Source organism: Pinus tabuliformis, chromosome Q (assembly GCF_031772625.1).
Source record: "Pinus tabuliformis cultivar Carrire ecotype Pingquan chromosome Q, CPIR1, whole genome shotgun sequence".
NCBI classification, from domain to species: domain Eukaryota; kingdom Viridiplantae; phylum Streptophyta; class Pinopsida; order Pinales; family Pinaceae; genus Pinus; species Pinus tabuliformis.
In genome coordinates, this window is record NC_142296.1 from 817,475,009 (window position 1) to 817,499,819 (window position 24,811).

The following is a 24,811-nucleotide window of genomic DNA, read 5'->3' on the forward strand; positions in this document are numbered from 1 at the left end:
AGTTAATAAGGTGTCTTTGGTGGCTCGGTGCAGTGTTTCTACAATAACTGTGCCTTTAATCTCTTATCTGCACCTCTTAGGCAGTTTTGCTGCTTTTAGGTGGCTTTAATGTGCACTAATCTCGATCTGATGAGCTTTGAAAGGCCTTTACTGCTTCTTTGACTTGGATGGAGGCCTTTAATATTCACCTGATTTGATATTTCCGATCTGATACTCTTTTCCGCTTCACTGATACTCTTTAATTTAATCTGGGCTTTATCTTTCCCCTGATACTCTTTAACACTTGAATGGGCCACTTTCTCTCCCTTGATATGCTTGAAACTGTCAAATCGCCCCTTTTCTGCCCTTTCAAGGTAAAAATAACTACTGCAAATGCTTTTCATGGCCTCTAGAATGCTATCGGCGCTGGCCGATTGAATATGAACATACATGAAGAAATCCTGTCAAATAACGACGGAGGAATGCAACCTGATAACTGTGCTGGGCTGAGGCTGGCTTTTAATTTGCATTTTTTGGGCCTGCTGCCCTGGTGCTTTGCTGAGTCATGGCTTTGTTATCCTACTTTTGGTATGCATACTTGGCCTTTTTTGAAAATTTCCATAGTCATATCTTGACTCCCTCTGCCTGTTGTCTTTTCTTTAGTTCTCTGTTTCCAGCGTTGCCTCTTGCGAAGTTTTGGGTTTTGCAGGTAGCTGAGCAATAGGAAGCTCTCCATTTTGAGCAATTTTTCTGTCGAAGACTGCCTCTATTTTTCGTTTCAGGTATTCTTTGACGCGATTCTCGCCCTTTGCGCCTTTTTTGTGATGACATCATCGGTGGGTCCCGGGTACGGTAGGGTGACGTGGCAGTGATGCTAGTGAGACGACATGGCACAGGATACGGTGGCGGGGTAGGGACGGAGGCAGATGCGCTGGCAGTGACACGTAGCAGTGGCAGGCTGACGCGGAGGTGACGTAGCGCTATCGTCAGGGGCGGAGAGACAAAAGGCGGTTTGTGGTTTTATCAGACCGCCTTCTGTACGAGAGCAGCATTTATCACAGCCCACCCAATACAATCGCGTAGAGACACGCGTCTTTTGGTACGGTGGAGAAACCGCTAGCCTATCGGAGGCTAACCGTTGGACATCAGGGCGGCTCCGAAATCGGTGAGAGCTGTCGGATCTGGGAGGGCGGATCAGAGGGCTGACGGAGCGCAGAGCTGGCGGCAGGTTAATGTACGGGGGACCGCTATATATTAAAATAAATACGCACCGAAGGGGGGTCTAAAACCTTGGAAATGCAGATTTTGTGGGTTATGGGGTGCTATGCGGGTATGAATTAATTTAATGTTTGACCAAAACACTTAAACATTAAACATTTGAAAAATGACTGCGAAGGGGCAAAATTATAGGGTTTTGGTGAGTAGAGGAGTAGGTATAGGTTATTAATCCAACCAGATGTTAGATTTATCCCAGGGTTAGGACGCGTATGGGTTAATAGTAGCCCCAGATGGACTATCATTTCCAAAAACCATATATACATAGCTATAATGCTATAAGGTGGGATATTTAATATAATTTTGGGGATTTTTACATAGTTTTTGTAGCAATAGGGATGGGAAAGTAGTTAGGGAGCTACATAATAGAATTAGGAGTTAATATGAATTTGTGAGGTGAAGTGTAGGGGAGAGGCTAAGTTTGTGAACTGAAACTTAGACATAAGAATAGAAAGGAATGTGGAGGAGTGATTTTTACACAAGAAATATGGCTTCTTTTCACTGAATAAAGTTCAAAGCTTGACTTAGTATTTTACAAAAATAAAGTGATAACAGGACTGGTTGGGCAGATCCCAAGGTCCTCAAGGGGATGTTAGTGAGTGATTTATGGGGGAATAGAAGGGGAATTAGACATTCTTCCATAGTTCTGCCATCAAAATAACTGCTTTGACACTTCTGTCACTAATGAGATGAGCTCTCCTTTAATAAGACCAAACTGATCAAAACCTTGCTTCTGCAACCTCAAACTACCTACCTAGCCTAATTCACCTAGCATTTTTTCTTCGATTTGATTGGGTGCACTTAGACTTGTAGACCTTAATTATCTTCTTTTTCTTTGACTTCCCTCCTATCTAAATGTACCCTTATCTCCTCCAAGGGCCCAGATTAAGCAGTTGGGCTCCTTCATTTCTCTACCTAGCTACTCATCTGCCAAGCTTAAGCTGTTTGGACAAATATTCATTCTCTATCTTCTAAAACAAGCAATTTAAACCTAAGGAAGTCAAGATTAAGCTGTTTGGCTTTCCATTAACTGTAAAACTCTTCAAAAATGGTATGATTCTTCAAAATGGAACTTCTTGGAAATATGGAACCTTGCAGCATGAAAAGATGACATATTTGGCATGTAAAACAGTCAATCATGAAATATGAAACCTATTGCAATAGGAGGCTAATAGGATCCAAAAACCAGGACTACTAGATTGATTTTTCATTATGTTCCATTCAATGTTACAAAACATATATATACATGTAGAAGCATCCATAAGCCCTAATCCATTAACCCTGGATTAGAACATAACCATAGTTCCCTTGACCAGATCTACAAAATACCATGGACAATAAACTATCATGCCCAAAACCGTGTGTGAAATCCATCCACAAAGCCATAGGTAGGCTTGCCCACCTAACATAGGGTCCAAAAAAATTTCTCGGGGCAGGGGGACTACCATGCACCTGCATACCTCCCTGTGACCCCCCCACACGTGGGGTAGTCATGGAAAGAATATAACACAACCCAACATTCTCCCACTTGTTGTTTTCTTTCCACATCAGAGCTTAGCCATTGATCCACCCCAACAATGCCCATTGTTTCTCAATACTAAGAGAAATTCTCAGTGCTCATAGAATCTGTCAATGCATTTGGAGTAATCTTCAAAGTGTCCATGTTTACCAACAACACCCTTTTTTCCTCAACCATATCCTTCACAAAGTGATACTGAGCATCAATTATCTTTGTCTTTGAATAATAAGCATGGTTCTTTTTCAATAAAATTACACTTTGGCTATCACAGTATATCCTTATAGCTTGTTGTACTAACCCCATACTTCAACACAATCTCTGTAACCAAACTGATTCCTTGCTTGAATGAGTGGCTACCATGTATTCTACCTTTGTAGTTGAAAGTTCCACTATAGACTATCTATTACTCATCCAACTTACTACACCTCTAAATAGGTTAAACACATACCCACTTGTAGATCTTCTTTGATCCAGATCTCCAGCCTAGTCTACATCAACAAAGCCAGAAATGTCCAAAACTGTGTCCAATCCTAGTCTTCCTTGGCAACACAAACAATAATCATTAGTGCCACACAAGTACCTAAAAACCTGCTTCACTATTGTCCAATGCTCCTTCCCTGGTTTTGACATAAACCTACTCAATACTCCCACTGCTTGTGCAATGTCTGGTCTATTACAGATCATTGCATACATTAGGCTACCAACAACACTTTCATATGGAACACAAGACATGTCATCTTCCTCTTCTTGTGTCTTGGGACACTGTTCAATAGACAAATTTACACCTACAGGAATAGGAACCTTAACCAGTTTACTATCATGCATATTAAATCTCTATTGTATTGTCTCGACATACTTCCTCTGGTTTAACCATAGCTTCCTCTTTGCCCGATCTTGTTTAATTTCCATGCCCAAAATATAGTTTGCAGCACCAAGATTTTTCATGTCATATTTGGAGGACAATTTAGTCTTCAAATCCTGGATAATTTCTTTGTCATTTCCAACCAACAACATGTCATCCAGATACAAGACCAAATCAATAACGATGTCACCAATTAATTTAAAATACACATAGTGATATTCTATGCTTTTGGTGAAGCCAAGTCCCCCGTATAAATGTATCAAATTTTTGATACCACATCCTTGGTGACTGTTTTAACCCATACAGAGACTATTTTAACGTGCATACCAATTCTTTCTTACCCTTCACCACAAATCCTTCAGGTTGCTTCATGTAGTTCTCTTCTTCAAGATCCTCATGAAGAAATTTTTTCTTCACATCCATCTGTTCTACCTCAAAATCAAAAGCAACAACAACAGATAAAAGTAGTCTAATAGAATCTATCTTGGCAACAAGAGAAAAAATATCACCAAAATCAATTATTGACACCTGGGAATAACCTTTTTCTACCAAGCGAGCTTTGTATTTCTCCACCTTTCCTTTTGCATTCATCTTCTTCTTGAACACCCATTTGCTGCCAATGAGTTTCCTTCTAGTCAACAACTCCACCAGATCCCAAGCCTCATTTTTGTGCAAAGATGCCATTTCATCAACCATGGCCTCTTTCTAGAGTTTTCCATCCTCTAAATCCACTGCTTCCCTCACTATTCTGGGATCATCATCAGTAACAAATAAAGAAAAATTTAAACAAAAAGTAGATGGGCTATACCTTTCTGGCTACCTTCTTTCTCGAAATGATCTTCTCATAGCTGGAGTTTGTGGCTCCTCATCTTCTGATTCCTCTTCTGCTGTAGAGTTCGATTCTTCCTCCTTTAGCAAAAAATCTATATTCTCAGGTTCCTTTGGTATGAATTCATGTTTCATAACATCTTTTGCCTCTCTAAACACCACATCTTGGTTGTACACAACCTTCCTTGTTTCTGGGTTCCAAAGCTTATAACATTTTAAACCATCCTTATACCCGATAAAGATGCAATTTTCAGATTTACTATCCAACTTTGTTCTTTTCTCCTTTGGAACATGTACATATGCATCACATCCAAATACCCTCAAATGTGAAAGAGAAGGTTTCTTACTAGTCCATACCTCTTGTGGAGTCTTATGCTCCAACGTTGATGAAGGCGATTTGTTGACCAGGTAACATGTAGTCTCCATTGCCTCTGCCCAGAATTCTTGTCCTAACCTGGCACCACTGAGCATGCTTCTTGCCCTTTCCATCAACATCTTGTTCATTCTTTTTGTAACTCCATTTTACTCAGGTGTGTATGGAGTAGTCTTTGTCGTGTTATACCACACTTCTTACAGAACCCTTCAAATTCCTTCTTGCAAAACTCTCCACAGTTATCTGTCCTTGACACCTTTATCTTCTTCTTTGTCTAGTTTTCCACTAGTGCCTTAAATTCTTTAAACTTGTCAAAGACTTCAGATTTCTTCATGAGGAAATATATCCATATATTCCTTGAGAATTCATCTATAAATGATACATAGTACACATACTTTCCCAATGATGGAACGACACAGGTCCAAACACATCACTATGTAGAAGCTCTAATATTTGTTCCGCCAGAGTCTTACCACCAGAGGGGAAACTCACCAGATTCTGCTTCCCATATACACAATTTTCACATAAATCAAAATCTAGAGAGTTATTAGACATACCTTCTATCATATATTTACCATGAGATATTAAAATGCCCTTCTCTCCAATATGTCCAAGCCTTTGATGCCATAGCATGGTCTTTTCTCTAGAGACCACTAGATTTTCTATTCCACTTTCAGAAACCACATAACTGCTACACCCATCAATAACAATACTACCTTGAAGCTTGTACAGAGTTCCAATCCAAACTCCCTACATCAATACCAGTGCTCCCCAAACCATCTTGCAGGTATCTTTCTCGAACACTGTTTTTACACCTGCATCATCTAGCTTGCTTACAGAAATCAGATTTCTAGCCAATGTAGAAATATGCTGAACACAGAGAAGTGTTCTAATCCTTCCACCTTGCAGCTTAAACTTGAATTTTATGCAACCAATGATTCTAGCCTTCCTTTCATCCCCTAAGAAGACATCACCACCATCATATTTCTCATACTTGCAGAACCACTCTTTATGGGGAGTGAAGTGAAAGGATGCACCTGAGTCACTCAACCATGCCTCATGATATACATTTGTACTTGAAGAAGAAGCCAAGTACACATTCCCACCTTCATCTAAGGTGGTTTTATCCTCTGCAGAAGGAGCATCATCAGATCCCTTTCCTTTCTCAGGAGATTTAGATTTACAGTCCCTTTTGTAGTGCCCTTGTTTTCCGCATTTCCAGCACACCTTTATAGGTTTTCCTAGAGTTTTAGATCTCCCTCTAGATTTTGATATCCCACTTGAGGACTGATTTTTGTTTTTTCTGAGACTGTCATCACATAGAGAAGGAATCACCATTCTGGCCCTCCATTTTTTCTATCTCATCTCTTCCAACATGAAGGATGAGACTATTTCATCAAACTACAAGACAGTTGGATTACTACCTATTGCAACAACCAGACTATCCCATGAATCTGGTAGAGAACACAACAAACTAATGCACTTATATTCATATGAAAGTTTAATATCAACATATAATAACTAACTTACCACCATATTAAATGTGTTAATATGCTCTATCACCGAGTCTCCATATTTCATCCTCAGGTGATACAACTTTTTTCGTAGGAACAGTTTATTCACCAGAGACATAGATTGGTACAAAGTCCCTAATTTGTCCCACAAATCTTTTTCTAAAGCTTCCCCAGATAGATTCAGAAATACTCAATTTGAGACACACAATCATATTTTTCTCTTTTCCTTCCAATCCAACTTTTCCCAGTCTTCCACTAACATTGTTGTTGTTTTAGTACTCAGATCTATCACGATCCACTAATCTTTATCCACTAGAAGATCCTCCATCTTGAGTTTCCACAACTCATAACTTTAACCATTAAATATCTCGATCTCTATCTTTCCATTACTCGCCATCTTCTTTCAACACAAGAATCGATCCCGGAGATCTCCCACTGAACAGGGTCTACCATAGGCCCGAGCAAAAACCCCTCAGTAGAAAAGGCGTCCCCTTGAAGCCAAAATAGCTCTGATACCAAATGTAGGTTTTAACCACGTACATAAATTACCTACATATGAATTCTAAAACATAAAATAAAAAATGGTGAGAGCATAAAACATAAAAGAGATATATACAAATATTTTCCCCTGGATCCCAAAATCGAGACTACCAGTTGATTTTTCATTATGTTCCTTTCAATATTACAATACACACACACACACACACACACATATATATATATATACTTGCCAAAGCATCAATAAACCCCAATCCATTAACCCTAGATTATAACATAACCGTAGCTCCCTTGACCAGATCTAAAAAATACCATGGATAGTAAACTATCATGCCCAAAACCATGTGTGAAATCCATGCACAAAACAATAGGTAGGTCCGCCCACCTAATATAGGGTCCAAAAAAATTTCCCTGGGGCAGCGTGTAGGGGCGGTGGTACCTGCCTTTGACCCCCCCACGTGTGGGGTAGTCATGGAAAGAGTTTAACACAACCCAACATGAAGTACACCACTTAGTTGAGTTTGCAGGACTACTTGTCATTGTGATACCATCCTGTCCTCAGTAACATGCATGTGCACAAACACAAAAAGTCATTTTATGTGTTTCTTCTACATGTCTTGCTTCCTTTTAACTTATTTGACAAACATTCATCTTCACCATGTTGATTGCTATGTCATGTTTGCAACCTCGTTCTAGTGATGTTGAAGGTTGTGTTTGAGATATGTTCACTATGTAAACATCTATCGCATTCGCACATGATGTTGTAAGTATTTTCGTGCAAGTGTCATCACAATTCTCTGAATGTCTATCCAAAGTGTCACACTTATTTCTCTCATGATTAGATAGTCCCGCAGTTAGTCACATTGAGCATATGTTGTCTTATTGGTTTGAGGTGTCTTGTCGCCGAGTCATGTTGATTGTGTGTTTGCAAGGTCATGTATTCACGAGTTCACTCGCTCACACACTTGGTCATTTTTCTGAAACTCTATCGACCAGATCACCCTCCAACTACCTGACCTCCATTGATCTGCACTACATAGTCTCAACCCTCAATAATCATGTACTACTACCCATAATTACACAGAGCTTGAGGCTGCCTCCTAGGCAATCTGCACTGTGCAATTTTGGAATCAACCCGACTGACTGTCACCAAGAACAATGAAAAAGTTTCTTAACAAGCATCTCAATATACACTATCTGCAAACAAATCTATCAAGCTTCTCGTTGGTCAACCAGAGAGTTTGACCAGGTAGCGACCCCGGGCTTCACTCCTCCAAACAATTGCGCAAAAGCTACTAGCATGTCCGCCTTCATTGACTGAAGAAATTGTGGAGACATGAAGGAAAAGCACCCACTGCTTCTCACTGCACTGTCCTTGAAATTTGTGTAGTTCTTTCAACCAGTCACCCTATCAGCCGGCCTGCTGCTCCTCCTTAAAACTGTGCAATTTTCATGGGCCATCCTCCAACTGCCCGACACCCTGCTCAGCCCAAAAATTGTGCAGATATGTCCTGCAGGATAGCCTCCCAGTTCTCTGCAGTTTTGGCAAGAAATCTCTCGTAGCCCGCTCCCACCCTCCCCATAGAATCTACATAATTTTCATTACCAATGTCCTCCCTGCTACTTGCACTAACTCCCTGGAAAATTTACATAGATCTACCCCTCAGCTGAGCCAGATCCTGCAGGTAATCACTGTTGATCCAGACTACCCTTCTCAGCCTCCTAGTGACCTCTGCGCAATTTTCCTCGAAAGTGCCTAGAGCCCGCATCCTGGTCTAAAATGTGCTTTGCATAGTTTCAGAGCCTTGTCCTCTCTCCTGGTCACCTGCAACAGAAAATGAAAGATGATGCATCATGGTAGACTAGGATATTTCTGGATTTGATGTTGTCTCATTATGAGTGATTGTAGATACACGTACATGGATGAGACATGCTGCAACGACAAACGAGATGAACAAGGAGCACATGCTATGAGACTTGTTTGTGAATAGACGAACACACAAATCGTACCAAGTACTAAGAGAAGGAGACACATGCACATGCGTGCAACATCAAGCGAACACCAAGACCATCGAATACTACACACACATTTCCATGTGGAGGTGATGGTATGATACATGAATAGCACACTCATCACTCAGCAGCACTCCAGCTTGACATGGACACCACCATCAACATGAACATACCAATGTTGTCGTTTCAAGTCATGTCATGAGTCATCTCAGTCACATCACTATTATGGGCCATATTGTTGTAATCAATTTAATGTAATGTGGAAGTCCAAGAGACCCACATGTAAAGTTGAAGAGTCATGTAAGTCAAATATTCATGAGTGAAGTTGAACAATCATGAGGGTCAGTTTCACCCTTGGCTATATATACCCCTCGTTTGAACATGCAAAGGAATTTTTGCCTTAGCTGCTCCCACATTAGCCTTGAGAGTCCATAGTATTTTCTTTGAGGAGTGAGCAGTGGCTCCAATGCCTTGCTATCGAGGTTAGTGACGTAATGGTGTACAGATGTGTCTTGGAACTTTCACTTAATTCAGAATCCTGTTAACCGTCCAACACATTTTCACACATGTTTTGTATGCGTTTGTAAGACTATTCTTTGGAAGCTTGTAATTAATGTTGCGTTAACCTGTATTAAGACAATTGAACTATTTTGGTTGTTTTAGTACATATGCTATTGGAAATATGTTGTATCAGTTGTTAACGATGTGTCACCAATGTGGACTATTCCGCCAGACACTCGTTAGATTCATTCTTGTAAACTTGTTATAATGACCTTTGCACTCATGTGGACTATTCCACTGGATGTTGTGTGTGCTATCTATTCACCTTGCATTTGTGACTGTCGCATATGTGTGGACTACTCTGTTGGAAGCTGCACATGTCATGTTGTGTTGTTTGTCTCTAGCAAATTTGGGACTATTCCGTTTCAACCTGAGAATCACTTCCACCCTCTCCCTCTATAGTGAAGGAACTTTGACACAAGTGAGGTCTAGCTGGGACTTCATACCAGGGAGATCCTCTGAATGTTGGTGGGTCCAACACCATCAACATTTTTGGCACTGGAAGGAGGGCCAAATGACAAGATGAGTCCTCACAATAAGTTTTGAATCTTCACACATTTATCATGGAGTTTGTTATAGTTCACCCTCTGAAATGTTTTTCTAACGGACATATCTTTCATGTCGAGAGGGATTTCTGGGATAACTTTCCAGAAATCACGTATGATGGTGAAGGTGAAGTGGCCTAGCTTGAGCACTTAGATGATTTCCATGCGCTCATGGAGAATGTGGAAGGTTTTAATGAAATAGAGGTTTGTTCACTCCTCACACACACACTTCGCGACTACCCATTGTTATGGTGTAGCATACTACCTCATAACTCTGTGCATTCATTTAAGCAGTTCAGTGATCTAATCGAATCTGTTTTCCATCATTTTGATCTTGAAGCTCTTGAAAAAAAATATTAAGAAAACGGAAGGCCCTGCATGAATCGCCTATGGATTTTTGGAAGCACTTCTATCTACTCATGTTCGAAGCTCTGAAAAGTTAGATGAAATTCCAATATCTCATGGACAAATTTGAATATTTCCTTCACAAATCAATCTTTCCCAATGTGAAGAAAAAGTTCAAATCCCGCTCTGCATACTTTGGTGATGGAGTTGTCAAATCACAAGCAGACACAATCGCTATCACAAGTGATTGTCTTCCTTCCCCTCATCAAATAGCTCCACCCTTGTAGAGTGATGGGGGAGAACGTGCACACACGTCTATCCAACTGTCACATCCTCCCACCCTCACTACTCTTAATTTCTGCACAGATTTGGTTGGGAAGCCCATGGGTTGTCACATGCATTTATTACCAAAACCTCTATTTCCACATTTTGCTGATCCTCCAGATTTCATTGTCTTATGTTCTTCCATTCCGGACTTCACATGTGTTGTGAACGAGGATCAAGCTATCGACGAAGTTGATGTTGTGCAACCAACCTGCACTATCATTCATGATGAGGGTGTGTGGGAATCTGAACATGAACCTGCGGTAAAGGAACCTCTTCTGTCCATGCCTCCTTTGCTTTTTCCTAACATCTCTTATTTTCCTTGTGTAAATTCTTCCACGGATGCATCTACTTCTGATCATTCGCAGAACACACCCGATGTCAATCCGTCATTTGATAGTGGATACGACAAATCTTTCATTGAGAATTTTCTTGAATTTTCATCTACTTTTTATGGAAACACAGAGGGTGAACATTTTTGCTTCTCATCTACCCCTCTGTATGATTCATAAAATCATGAGGATGCTGAAAAACATCCAGAATTTTCTGATCATGGTTTTTGTGATATTTGTACTTCTTCATTTTATCATGATTTTGATTCACTCACTGTTAATCATTCTAAGCCACTGGCCTACGATGATTTATCTATTGACAAAGTGGAAACCCCGTAGGCTATCGAGGCACTTCAGCCTAAGCTAATGGTTATGTCAGGCCCTCATTGTCTTGAGGTTAATTCCACTTCCGATCAGAAAATTTGTGAAACACCCAAGGCTCCTCATCGCTCATCTGTACGCACTAAAGATCAATCCAAGGCATATATTTCTCTTCCTCCACTAGAATCACATGATCCCATCGCTTATGCACTGGAGGAATCATTCACAGAAGCACACTTGCAAGGCGTAAGTTGTCTCTTTTTCTCAAGTTTCTTGTATGTCATAGTTAATATATTGCATATGCTTATCATCTATACACAGTGTGTCACAACGCCATGGTAATTCCACAAAGTTTTTGTCTTGTGATTTCACTCTTTTCTTTTCTGTGGATGCATTTAAACATGAAGTGTGTTGGTCTTCATTGTTATACCTTTCATGTTTTCCATTTCACTTGATTGTGATTCTTGCGAACCATGCCTTCACCAACATGGGATAACCAACGCGTCGGTGGCTGCATTGAAAATATCACTTCATGTGAGTAGGCCGATGCATTATTTAGTGTAGGAGTAGGAGTAGTTTTTGCTTCTTACTTTTCTTTTCTTTTTGGTTTGCATGTTTTTTTGCTTGCTTACTTGGTTTGGTTTGCTTGCTTGGTTGCTTTGCTTAATTGTTTTGCTCGCGCTTTACTTCTGCTTTTTTCTTTTTTCTTTCTTTTCTTGCTTGTACCTGTAGGTTAGCCTCTTGTGAAACCATGTTTGGATCTCGACAATGTTGGAAAATACTAAGAGGGGGTGGGGTGAATCAATATTATTTAGCAATTATCACATTTAAATATTTTTGGAGCATTAGTTAATCTTCAATTATCATTAATATTTATGCAGTAACAACAATGAATAAAAGAACACAGGAGGCACAAAAAGTTTAGGTGGAAAACCCCCTCCGAGTCAAAAACCACCAAATACTTTTAGAATAATTATTCAATCTTCAACTCCAATTGAAAATAAAGCTCCAACTTCCTAGAATCTATAAAAGTATTCTTCTCCAACTCCCACTGGATGGATGCTCCAATGCCCGAGATTATTCAGTAGTCAAGTGAACGAATGTCCCAACACCCAATGAGCTACAACTCACCCTAGCACCACCCTACCACCCTAAATTTTTCACAGGTTTGAACCTATTGGTGACTTCATGCATCAGCCTAGAACCACCCTACCACCCTATAGAAGAATAAAAGAAGAATGGACTCCCGTACCAGGGAAAATGGTCCACTTTACAATGATATAGGATGATGTAGAAGAAGAAGACACACTCGACCATAACCCCATCTATGACACAACCACCTAATGATGATCCTAAACCTCTCGACACCACCTCTTCAACTCTTGGTAGATAGAAACTTGTATAACTCTTACAATGGTGCTTTTACAATGACTTTGTACAATGATACTTTTACAATGATTGTATGCAGTTCTTCCCACTTGAAGACTTCATGTGGTGAACTTCTTGCTGTTGTTCTGCACCTTGATTGTTGCTCTTGTCATGCTACCCTTTCTCACTCTTTAGAAAATTAGATTATGCATTGAGTATTCTCTTGATGAATATATAATACTTGCAAAAGGTCTTCAAAGAAATACCGATGACATGATAATAGCAAAACTTACCTCATCTTGCAAAACATATGTCAGTGCTAAACAAAAACAACAAATTAGAATACAAAGAAACTAATGAAATTAAGAGATGAACATGAATATACAGAAGATACTTACCTGTAGCTTACCTCTACTGCATCATTTTGTTGCACCTTTCTCTTTGCTGCCCTAGAAAGTCTGGTCTTTTGCACCCCTTGACAACACTTGATCTAGTTTTTCTTGCCTTCTAGAAGCACGATATTTAATCTGATGTATCTCTATGATTGCAGATCCCCCAACATATGATCTTTGGTCCTATAGAAGCCCTCTGAGTCTTCTTTCCAATGCCATAGGTCTGACTCGATTTGGACTCTTCAATACAAAGTTATGCCCAATCTCTCACAATGACCAAATTATGGACTAGTTTAGTAGAGAGAACTTGTACGACGTACCACATGTCACTATTTCCTCCTTCGGCTCTGAAATTGATACAAAGAAAACTACATTCCATGCATAGTCTGCCAATTTTTACAGAATTCCAATCCTCTTCTCTGAGAGAGAGTTACAATGATTTTCCCAAGGTCACTTCTTTGAGATGAAATTTGGTAGCTTGCAAAGACCCTTACTTCCATAGATCATATCTCTAAAAATATAGCAAACCAAGATCTGAAATTTGGTCACGAAATTTATCAGGATTGTGAATCAAATGGGTTTTAATTTCGGAATCCAAGACTTCGTAGAAATGAAGTTATAGTGAAAATTCCATGATCACTACATTTGGAGGATATACGAGATTTCTTTTTAAAGAGTTAAGAGGGGCTTCCATAGAGAATGTTGGAGGGATTTTAGGAGCTTAAAAAATTATTAATTAATGACTATTCAATGACCAAAACTAATTATGAGTGCCATTCCACAACCCCATATGGTTTTAGCCCACTAACTGGGGTTACTAACTTCAAACATGAATATCTCTCAAACCGTGATGAATTACTTAGCGTACCATACATCAACGGAAACATCTCGACGAGTAGAATCTATCTAGAAGATCCTTGACTCAAAATAGAGTAAGTTGTCAAGTTAAAATTCCCTTGCAAGATCAAGGTAGCCCCTGGTGCTTCCTGGGTTAACATCAATGACAACCTCAGATCATATTTAGATCAACAATCTCCCCCTTTGGCATTGATGGCAACACAAGTACTCCCCTTGCGATCAGGGAACCTATTCCTACTACCTTCTCTCCCCTTTTGACATCAATGGAAAAGTGGCACACAACCATTCCGTGGACCTATACACACTTCCACTTCCCCTTTATTTTATGAATAAGGAAAATCTAATGAGAACTTGGAAGAATCCCAAGCTTCTGGCGAAGATATTCAAATGCTTCACGAGGTAAAGGTTTAGTGAAGATATTAGCGATTTGTTATTTTGTACCAAAATATTCAAGTTTGATATTCTTTTCAGCGACTTGTTCTTTAACAAAATGTTATTTTATCGAAATGTGTTTTGTTTTTGAATGCATGATAGGATTCTTGGATATGTTGATGGCACTGGTGTTATCATAGAAGATAGGAGTAGGCTCAATAAATTGTACTTGAATATCTTGCAAAGCTTGTTTCATCCAAAGGACTTTAGTGCAAAAGCTGCTACTGCAATGTATTCTTCTTCCGCTATAGATAACGAGATTTAGGTTTGCTTTTTTCTCAACCATGATACAAGACAACCACCTAGATAGAATGCTGCTCCACTAGTACTCTTACGATCATCAATGCTTCCTGCCCAATCTGCATCTGTAAAGGCTTGAATAATGAGATTGTTTCCCTTGGGATACCACAAGCCATATTCTATTGTGCCCTTTAGATATCGAAGAATTCTTTTGACGACAATAATATGTGATTCTTTTGGTGCTGCTTGGAATCTTGCTACTTGTCCAACTACTTGCATAACATCTAGTCAGGAGGTTGTTACATATAGAATACTACCAATCATAGATTTGTACAACCTCTGATCCACATCCTTAGATGATTCGTCTATGCTCAATTTGCAACCTGTTACCATTGGAGTAAGGACGGGTTTGCAATCTTCCATTTTGAATTTCTTGAGCATTTCCTTGATGTACTTGGCTTGACATATAAATATTCCTTTCTCTTGCTGAGATATTTGAAGCCCTAAGAAGTATGTCAACTCACCAAGTAAAGAAATCTCGAACTCACTTTGCATCTTTGTAGCAAAGTTATTACTTAGTCGATCATCATTGCTACCAAGGATTATATCATCCACATATACCTTAATGATTGTTAAATTATCTTTATCTATTTGTACGTAAAGATTGCTATCAGTAGTACCTTTCTTGAACCCTTGTTGACATAGATATCTGTCAAGACGAGCATACCATGCTCTGGGAGCCTGCTTGAAACCATACAGAGCCTTCTTTAACCTACAAACATAGTCTTCTTTTTCTGGTAGTAGAAAACCTTCAGGTTGTTCGATGTAAACTTCTTCTTATGATTCTCCATTCAGAAATGCTGACTTAACATCCATTTGTAGACTTTTATTTTTCTTGAGCATGCATAGGATAGAAACATTTGGATGGATTCCATTATGGTAAGTGGTGCAAATGTTTCGTCAAAATCAATTCCTTCCACTTGTGCATAGCTCTTGCAAATCAATCTTGCTTTGTTTCTGGTAACTTGTCCATCTTCATTCAATTTGTTCCTGAACAACCATTTAGTCCCAATGACATTTTTATCTTTTGGTCATGGAACTAATTCCCAGGTGTTATTCTTCTCAATTTGATCAAATTCTTCATTCATAGCTTCTACCCAATGTTCATTATGGTTGGCTTCCTAAAAACTTCTAGGCTCAAATGTTGCTAGAAAAGCAATTTGAGCTTGTTGTGATGAACGATGCTGTCGACCTTTTCTTGTTCCAATTCCTTCATTTATGTCACCAATGATTTGATTTGATGGACGGTTCTTTTGAATCCATTATTTTGTTCTCTTTGGAGGAGCTTCTTGTTGTTGTTCCTGTATATCTTGTTGATCATTATTTATTTCTTCCTGGTTGACAATTGCTTCTTGTTCTAGAAATTTCTTTGTACCTTTTTCAACCTCTATCTCAAGTTTCAAAGGTTCTAGATCCTCATCATTATTCGTTAGAACACTATCTTCGTCAAATGTAACATTTATGCTCTCCACTATCTATTTTTGTCTTAGATTATAACATTTATAGGTCTTTCTTTTGCGTTAGTAACCAACAAAGATACCTTCATCAACATGCGATTTAAACTTACCCAACTTTTGATCTTCTCTTTTGATATAACATTTGCTTCCGAAGATTCTGAAATATTTTACATTAGCCAGTTTTACTTTCCATAATTTATATGGGGTCTTATTGCAATTATTTCTAAGAAGATTTCTGTTGATAATGAATACTGCCATATCAATTGCTTAAACCCAGAATTTTTCATCCAATTTTGAGTCCTTCAACATTGTTCTACCCATTTCATGTACGGTTCTATTCTTTCTTTCAGCAACTCCATTTTGCTAAGGTGTTCGTGCTATTGAAAATTATCTTTTTATTCCATTTTCGTCACAATATTGCTAAAATAATTTGGAAGTGAATTCTCCGCCATTATCTGATCTTAGACATTTTATTTTTAAATCAGTTTAGTTTTTGACCAACTCCTTGTAGATCTTAAAGCACTCAAATGCTTCATATTTTTTCTTTAGGAAACTGATGGTTGTCATCCTAGTATTGTCATATATCATTAACATGAAATATAATTCTCCATCTAAGCCTTTTGTCCCCATAGGACCACATATATCAATATGTATCAATTCCAATGGATGTGATGCAAAGTATTCTATTGTTTTAAATCCGCACTTTGTCTACTTGCCGTGCCGACAGACCTCACATAGCGTGTTGGAAGGTTTTGATATTTTCGACATTTCTCATACTGCTTCCTTTTTGCTTATCCTGACAAGATTTTCAAAGTTTATGTGACCCATTCATTTGTGCCATAACTAGCTTTCATCTTCTTTAGCTAGTAGACATGCTTTAGTTGCTTCATCCAGAACATATATGTCATTTGGAGCTCAACTTGCTATAGCCACAATTTTACCATACCTGCCTTTCCTGATTTCACATTTTTTGGAGTTGAATAGCATTGTGTGTCCTTGATCACACATTTTTCCAACACTGAGTAGATTGTGATTCATGTTTTCAACCAATAGAACATTCTTGGCTAGAGCATCTTTGCTTCCGAGACTGACGGTACTTGATCCTATAACATTTGAAGATCCATCATTTCCAAAGGACACGGTTCCATCCTTCTTCTCTTTTAGAGATACAAATTTCTTTCTATCTCTAGTCATATGCGTTGAGCAACCACTATCAACATACCACACATATTTGTTGTTTTGAGCCTTGAGAGCGAGAGCACAATTATCAATGTTCTTGTTATTCCATGTTTGATCGTTCTGTGGCTTCGAAGATTCTTCTGGAGGATTTTCAAGTCTACAGTATTTGGCTATGTGTCCAAAGTTTCGACATTTGTAACATTCAATATTACTTCTTAAATGTTCAAATCTATTGATGTTTCATTGAGCACTGGGAGGTTCATATTTGATAGATCTCCTGGAATTGTATTGGTTCCTAGGGTAAGTGCGACATTATACAACTTTATGACCAAATTTTCCACATGAATAACAATAGCCATGAAAAATATGTTGGTACCTAGATGTAAATCTTCGTCAGGGAATTGTCTTCCAAGGCTGTTCTTGCAAATCTTGTCCAATGAAGTCTACATGCCTGTCAAATCTCATAGGTTCATTGTATTTTGTTGTAGAAGGTCCTACTTCTTCTTCTTTGTAACCGAGGCCAGTTCTATCATTGTAAGATCGTTGATTGTTGATGAGTTCTTCCAACGCCCTTGAGATGTTGGCATAATTTTGTACAATTTTTCCCTTCTTCACTTCCTTACACAACGAGACTACTTCAGCTTCTAATGCTTCCCTTTCTCGGTTGCTTTCTTCCAACTTCTTTTGAAGTGACTCTTCAATACATTTGTGTTCTTCAACTTCAATTTTGAGACCTTGAACTTGTTCTTCAAGAGTGTTATAATGGATCTTCTCAGCCTTGAGCTCTTTTATAAGCTTGATTTCCTCCTTAGAAAATTCTTCTATGGTCAACCCTTCTTCTTCGTTGTTTTATACCTCTTGTTTATTATGCTTGGCCATAAACAATACTCTCTCGTTGGCTTGTTCTTCATTGTCACTATCTTCATCGGATGATGAGTTATCTTCTTTAGAGAGAAAGTTCCTTTTGAATCCTTTCTTCTTGCCTTGCTTGTTGAATTTCTTAAATCCTTTCTTTCCTTTTGAGTTTGCATCACTTCTGTTTGGACATTTTTCTGTGAAATGCCCAACCTCACCACAACTGAAACATATCAATGGAAGTTTACCTTTGAATTTTCCCTTACCAATTTTTAGTTTTCTCGTAAAGTAAGCATATTCTCCATCTGAAAAACCTTCTTCATCATATTCCTTTTCTTCACACTTGCAGGTGCAGGTGTAGTTCTTTTCCTTTGAAGGTTGTTTGTCCTTATTGGTTTTCTAAGATGCAGCGAACGTAGTTTCTAGATGCGAAGTACCCTCTTCTTTATCAAGTCTCATTTCATATGCTATGAGAACTCCATGTAATTCCTCTTTGTTGAGTTTTTCCAAATTTTCACTGTATTCTAAGACTGATACCTTTGGGTAGAATCTTCCTGGTAACGTTATAAGAATCTTTTGTATAATAGTCTTCTCATCAATAGGCTCTCCCAATCCTTCCAGAGTGTTGGTTATTTCATCAACATGTTGGAATTATGCAGCAATGTTGTCATCTTCTTTCATTCTGATTTGCTCAAATTTTCCTCTATAGATTTGAAGCTTTGCTTCTTTGACATTTGAGTCACTTGCATATATATTCTCAATCTTGTCCCATATATTTTTGGTAGTTTTACAACCCAACACATTATGATAATCAGATTAAATAAGTCCACTAATAATAATATTCTTTGCTTTTGCATCATTTGCCAAATTCTTCTTACCTTATTCATCTGTGGTTGGTGTAAAGCCATTTTGAACAGTGTCCCATACTTCGTAACCTTACACCAAGAGATAGACCTTCATTCTTCCTTTCCAGAGTGCATAATTATTTTCATTGAATAGAGGTACACCATTCTTGGTATGCTCCATGATCTCCTTCCAGTTGTTAAACTTCTATTGAAGAAACCATGTGTAGGTTTTAACCCCGTACAGAAATTACCTGTATACGAATTTTAAAACACAAAAAATAAACAATGTGAGATCATAACACATAAAACACATATACATAGAGATTTTCCCCTGGATCCCAAAACTGGGACTACCAGTTTGATTTTTCATTATATTCCTTTCACTGTTACAATACATATTTATACATGCCGAAGCATACAATACCATGGACCAAAAACCATAGGTAGGTTCACCCAACCTAATATAGGGTCAAAAAAAAAATTTCACGGGGTGCTGCCCCAGACCCCGTAGAGGGGGCTACCCCCCCCCCCTTTCAAACCCCCCTATGACCCCCTCGCTACACAATTGGTGAAACAAAGGGGGGGCTCTACCCCCCCTCTAACCCCCTGGTTCACTATGTAGGTTAGCCATGGAAAGAATATAACACAACCCAACATTCTCCTACTTGTTTTATTTCCACAGGGGGCCACAGGAGAGCTTAGTCATTTTTCCAGCCCTAAAACGCCCATTATTTCTCTACACCAGGAGAACTTCTCAGAGCTCACAGATTTTGTCAATGCATCTGCATTATTCTTCAAAGCATCCACCTTTACCAGCAACACCTTTTTGTCTTCTATCATATCCCTCACAAAGTGATATTGAACATCAATGTGCCTTGTCTTTGAATGATAAGCAGGGTTATTTGTCAAGAAAATTGCACTTTGGCTGTCACAGTCTATCCTTATAGCTCCCTGTACTAACCCCATACTTGAACACAATCTCTACAACCAAACGGCTTCCTTGCTTGCATGAGTGGCTGCCATGTATTCTGCCTCTATAGTTGATAGTGCCACTACAGATTGTTTCTTACTCATCCAACTGACTGCACCTCCAAATAGGTTAAACACATACCCACTTGTAGATCTTCTCTGATCCAGATCTCCAGCCTATTCTGCATCAACAAAGCCACGAGTATCCAACATTTTGTCCAATCCTGATCTTCCTTGGTAGCACAAGCCATAATCATTAGGGCCACGAAAATACTTGAAAACCCGCTTCACTGTTGTCCAATGCTCCTTCCCAAGTTTTGACATAAACCTGCTCAATACTCCCACTACATGTGCAATGTCTAGTCTAATACAGACCATTGCATACAATAGGCTACTGACTGCACTTGCATATGGAACATGGGACATGTCCTCTTCCTCTTCTTGTGTCTTGGGACACTGTTCAGCAGATAACCTCACACCTACAGGAATAGGAACCTTCACTAGTTTACTATCTTGCATATTAAACCTCTTCAATATTGTCTCGACATACTTCCTCTGGTTTAACCAGAGCTTCCTCTTTTCCTGATCTCTTTTAATTTCCATGCCCTAAATATAGTTTGCAGCACCAAGATCTTTCATGTTGAATTTGGAGGACAATTGGTCTTCAAATTCTGGATAATTTCTTTTTCATTTCCAACCAGCAACATATCATCCACATACAAGACCAGATAAATAACACGGTCACCAATTAATTTAAAATATACACAGTGATCTTCTTTGCTTCTGGTGAAGCCAAGTCCCTGTATAAATGTATCAAATTTCTGATACCGCATCCTTGGTGACTGTTTTAACCCATACAGGGACTTCTTTAACTTGCATACCAGTTCTTTCTTACCCTTCACCGCAAAGCCTTCAGGTTGCTTCATGTATATTTCCTCTTCCAGATCCCCGTGAAGAAATGTTGTCTTCACGTCCATCTGTTCTACCTCAAAATCAAAAGCAGCAACAACAGATAAAAGTAATCTAATAGAAGTCACCTTGGCAACAGGAGAAAAAATATCGCCAAAATCAATTCCCGGCACCTGGGAATAACCTTTTGCTACCAACCGAGCTCTGTATTTCTCCACCTTTCCTTTTGCATTTGTCTTCTTCTTGAACACCCATTTTTTGCCAATGGGTTTCCTTCCAGCTAGAAACTCCACCAGATCCCAAGCCTCATTTTTGTGCAAAGATGCCATTTCATAAACCATGGCCTCTTTCCAGAGTTTTCCATCCTATGAATCTGCTGCTTCCTTCATAGTTCTAGGATCATCATCAGTAACAAATAAAGCAAAATTTGAACAGAAAGCAGATGGATTATACCTTTCTGGCTACCTTCTTTCTCGAACTGATCTTCTCACACCCGGAGTTTGTGGCTCTTCATCTTCTGATTCCTCCTCTGCTATAGAGTCTGATTCTCCCTCCTTAAGCTCAAACTCTATCTTCTCAGGTTCCTTTGGTTGGAATTTATGTTTAATAAAATCTTTTACCTCTCTGAACACCACATCTCAACTGTACACAACCTTCCGTGTGATTGGGTTCCAAAGCTTATAACCCTTTAAACCATCCTTATACCCAATAAAGATGCACTTTTCATATTTACTATCCAACTTGGTTCTTTTCTCCTTTGGAACATGTACATATGCATCACATCCAAATACCCTCAGATGTGAAAGAGAGGGTTTCTTACCAGTCCATACCTCTTGTGGAGTCTTATCCTCCAACGCTAATGAAGGCGACCTGTTGACCAGGTAACATGTAGTATCCACTGCCTTTGCCCAGAATTCCTATACTAACCCGACACCACTGAGCATGTTTCTTTCCCTTTCCATCAACGTCTTATTCATTCTTTCTACAACTCCATTTTACTAAGGTGTATATGGAGTAGTCTTATGTCATGCTATACCAAACTTCTTACAGAATTCTTCAAATTCCTTGCTGCAAAACTCTCCACCATTATCTGTCCTCAACACCTTTATCTTCTTCTCTGTCTGATTTTCCATGAGAGCCTTAAATTCTTTAAACCTGTCAAAGGCTTCATATTTCTTCTTAAGGAAATATATCCATGTATTCTTTGAGAAGTCAACTATAAATGATACATAGTACATAGACTTACCCAGTGATGGAACCTTCACAGGTCTAAACACATCACTGTGCACAAGTTCTAATATCTGTTTCGCCCTCTTACTACCAGAGGGGAAACTCACCCGATTCTACTTCCCATATACAAATTTTTCACAGAAATCAAAATCCAGAGAGCTATTACTCATACCTTCTACCATACCTTTACCATGAAGTATCCAAAGGCCCTTCTCTCCAATATGTCCAAGCCTTTGATGCCACAACATGGTCTTCTCTCCAGAGACCACTAGATTCTCTGCTCCACTTTCAGGAACCACAAATTTGTTGCACCCATCAATAACAGTGCTACCTTGCAGCTTGTACAGAGTTCCAATTCGAACTCCCTGCATCAATACCAGTGCTCCCCGAACCATTTTGCAAGTATCCTTCTCGAACACTGTTTTTACACCTGCATCATCCAGCTTGCTTACAAAAATCAGATTTATGGCCAATGCAGGAATATGTAGAACGCCTGAAAGTGTTCTAAACCTTACACCTTGCAACTTCAACTTTACTTTTCAGTGACCAATGATTCTAGCCTTCCTATCATCCCCAAAGAAGACATCACCACCATCATATTTCTCATACTCTCAAAACCAATCTCTATGGGGAGTGAAGTGAAAGGATGCACCTGATCCAATCAACCATGCCTCATGATCTACATGTGTACTTGAAGAAGCCAAGTACACATCCCCACCTTCATCTGAGGTGGTTTTCACCTCTGCAGAAGGAGCATCATCAGATCCATTTTCTTTATCAAGATCTTTAGATTTATAGTCCCTTTTGTAGTGCCCTTCCTTTCCGCATTTCCAGCACACCACCTTTACAAGTTTTCCTAGAGATTTAGATCTCCCTCTAGATATAGATCTCCCACTTGATGATTTATTTTTGTTTCTGTTCAGGGACCATATTCGTATAGACAAGGCATCACCATTTTAGCTCTCTATATTTTTCCATCTCATCTCCTCTGTTAGCAAGGATGAGACTATTTCATCAAACTGCAAGGCAGTTGCATTGCTACCTATTGCAATAACCAGACTATCCCACGAATCTGGTAGATAACACAACAAACTAATGCACTTATCTTCATCTAAAATTTTAATATCAACAGATTCTAGCTGACTTACCACAGTATTAAATGTGTTTAGATGCTCTGTCACCAAGTCTCCATCTTTCATCCTCAGGTTATACAACTTTTTCTGCAAGCACTATTTATTCACCAGAGACTTAGATTGGTACAAAGTCCCTAACTTGTCCCACAAAGCCTTTTCTGTAGCTTCCCCTAATACATTCCACAATACTAAATTTGAGACACACAATCGTATTATGCTCTTTGCCTTCTGATCCAACTTCTTCCATTCTTCATCGGACACTCCCGTTGGTTTAGTACTCGGATCTACCACAATCCATTGATCTTTATCCACCAACAGATCCTCCATCTTGAGTTTCCACAACTCAAAACTCTAACCATTAAATTTCTTGATCTCTATCTTTCCACTGCTCACCATCTTCTTTCACCACCAGAGTCGATCTCACAGATCTCCCATTGAACAGGGTCTACAAAAGGCCTGAGCAAAACCCCTTAGCAACAAAGGCATCCCCTTGAAGCCAAAACTACTTTGATACCAAATGTAGGTTTTAACCCCGTACAGAAATTACCTGCATACGAATTTTAAAACACAGAAAATAAATAATGCGAGAGCATAACACATCAAACACATATACACAGAGATTTTCCCCTGGATCCCAAAATCGGGACTACCAGCATGATTTTTCTTTATATTCCTTTCAAAGTTACAATACATATTGATACATGTCGAGGCATCTAATACCATGGACCAAAAACCATCACATCCAAAACCATGGACCGAAAACCATAGGTAGGTTCGCCCAACCTAATATAGGGTCCAAAAAAAAAAATCCTAGGGCAACCTCATAGAGGGGGGCTACCCGCCCCCCTCAAACCCCCCAGACAGGGGGGGCTGCCCCCCCCCCCCCCCACCCCAACAATGCAACGAAGGGGGGGCTCTGCCCCCCCTCTAACCACCTGGTTCACTACGTAGTTTAGTCGTGGAAAGAATATAACACAACCCAACACCAAGCTCTGATACCAATTGTTGGAAAACACTGGGGGGGGGGGTGAATCAATATTCCTTAGCAATTAGCACTTTTAAATCTTTTTAGGGCATTAGTTAATCTTCAATTATCATTAATGTTTATGCAGTAACAACAATGAATAAAAGAACAAAGGAGGCACAAACATTTTAGGTGGAAAACCCCCTCCAGGTCAAAAACCATCAAATGCTTTTCTAATAATTCTTTAATCTTCAACTCCAATTGAAATGAAAGCGCCAACTTCCTAGAATCTAGAAAATCATTCTTCTCCGGCTCCCACTGGATGGATGCTCCAATGCTCAAAATTCTTCAGTAGTCAATTGAACGGATGCCCCAACACTCAATGAGCTACAACTCACCCTAGCACCACCCTACCAACCTGAAGTTTTCACAGGTTTGAACCTGTTGGTGACTTCATGCACCATCCTAGCACCACCCTACCACCCTATAGAATAATAAAAGAATAAGGGACTCCCGTACCAGGGAAAATGGTAAACTTTACAATGATATAGGATGATGTAGAAGAAGAAGACACACTAGACCATAACCCCAACTATGACACAACCACCTAATGATGATCCCATACCTCTCG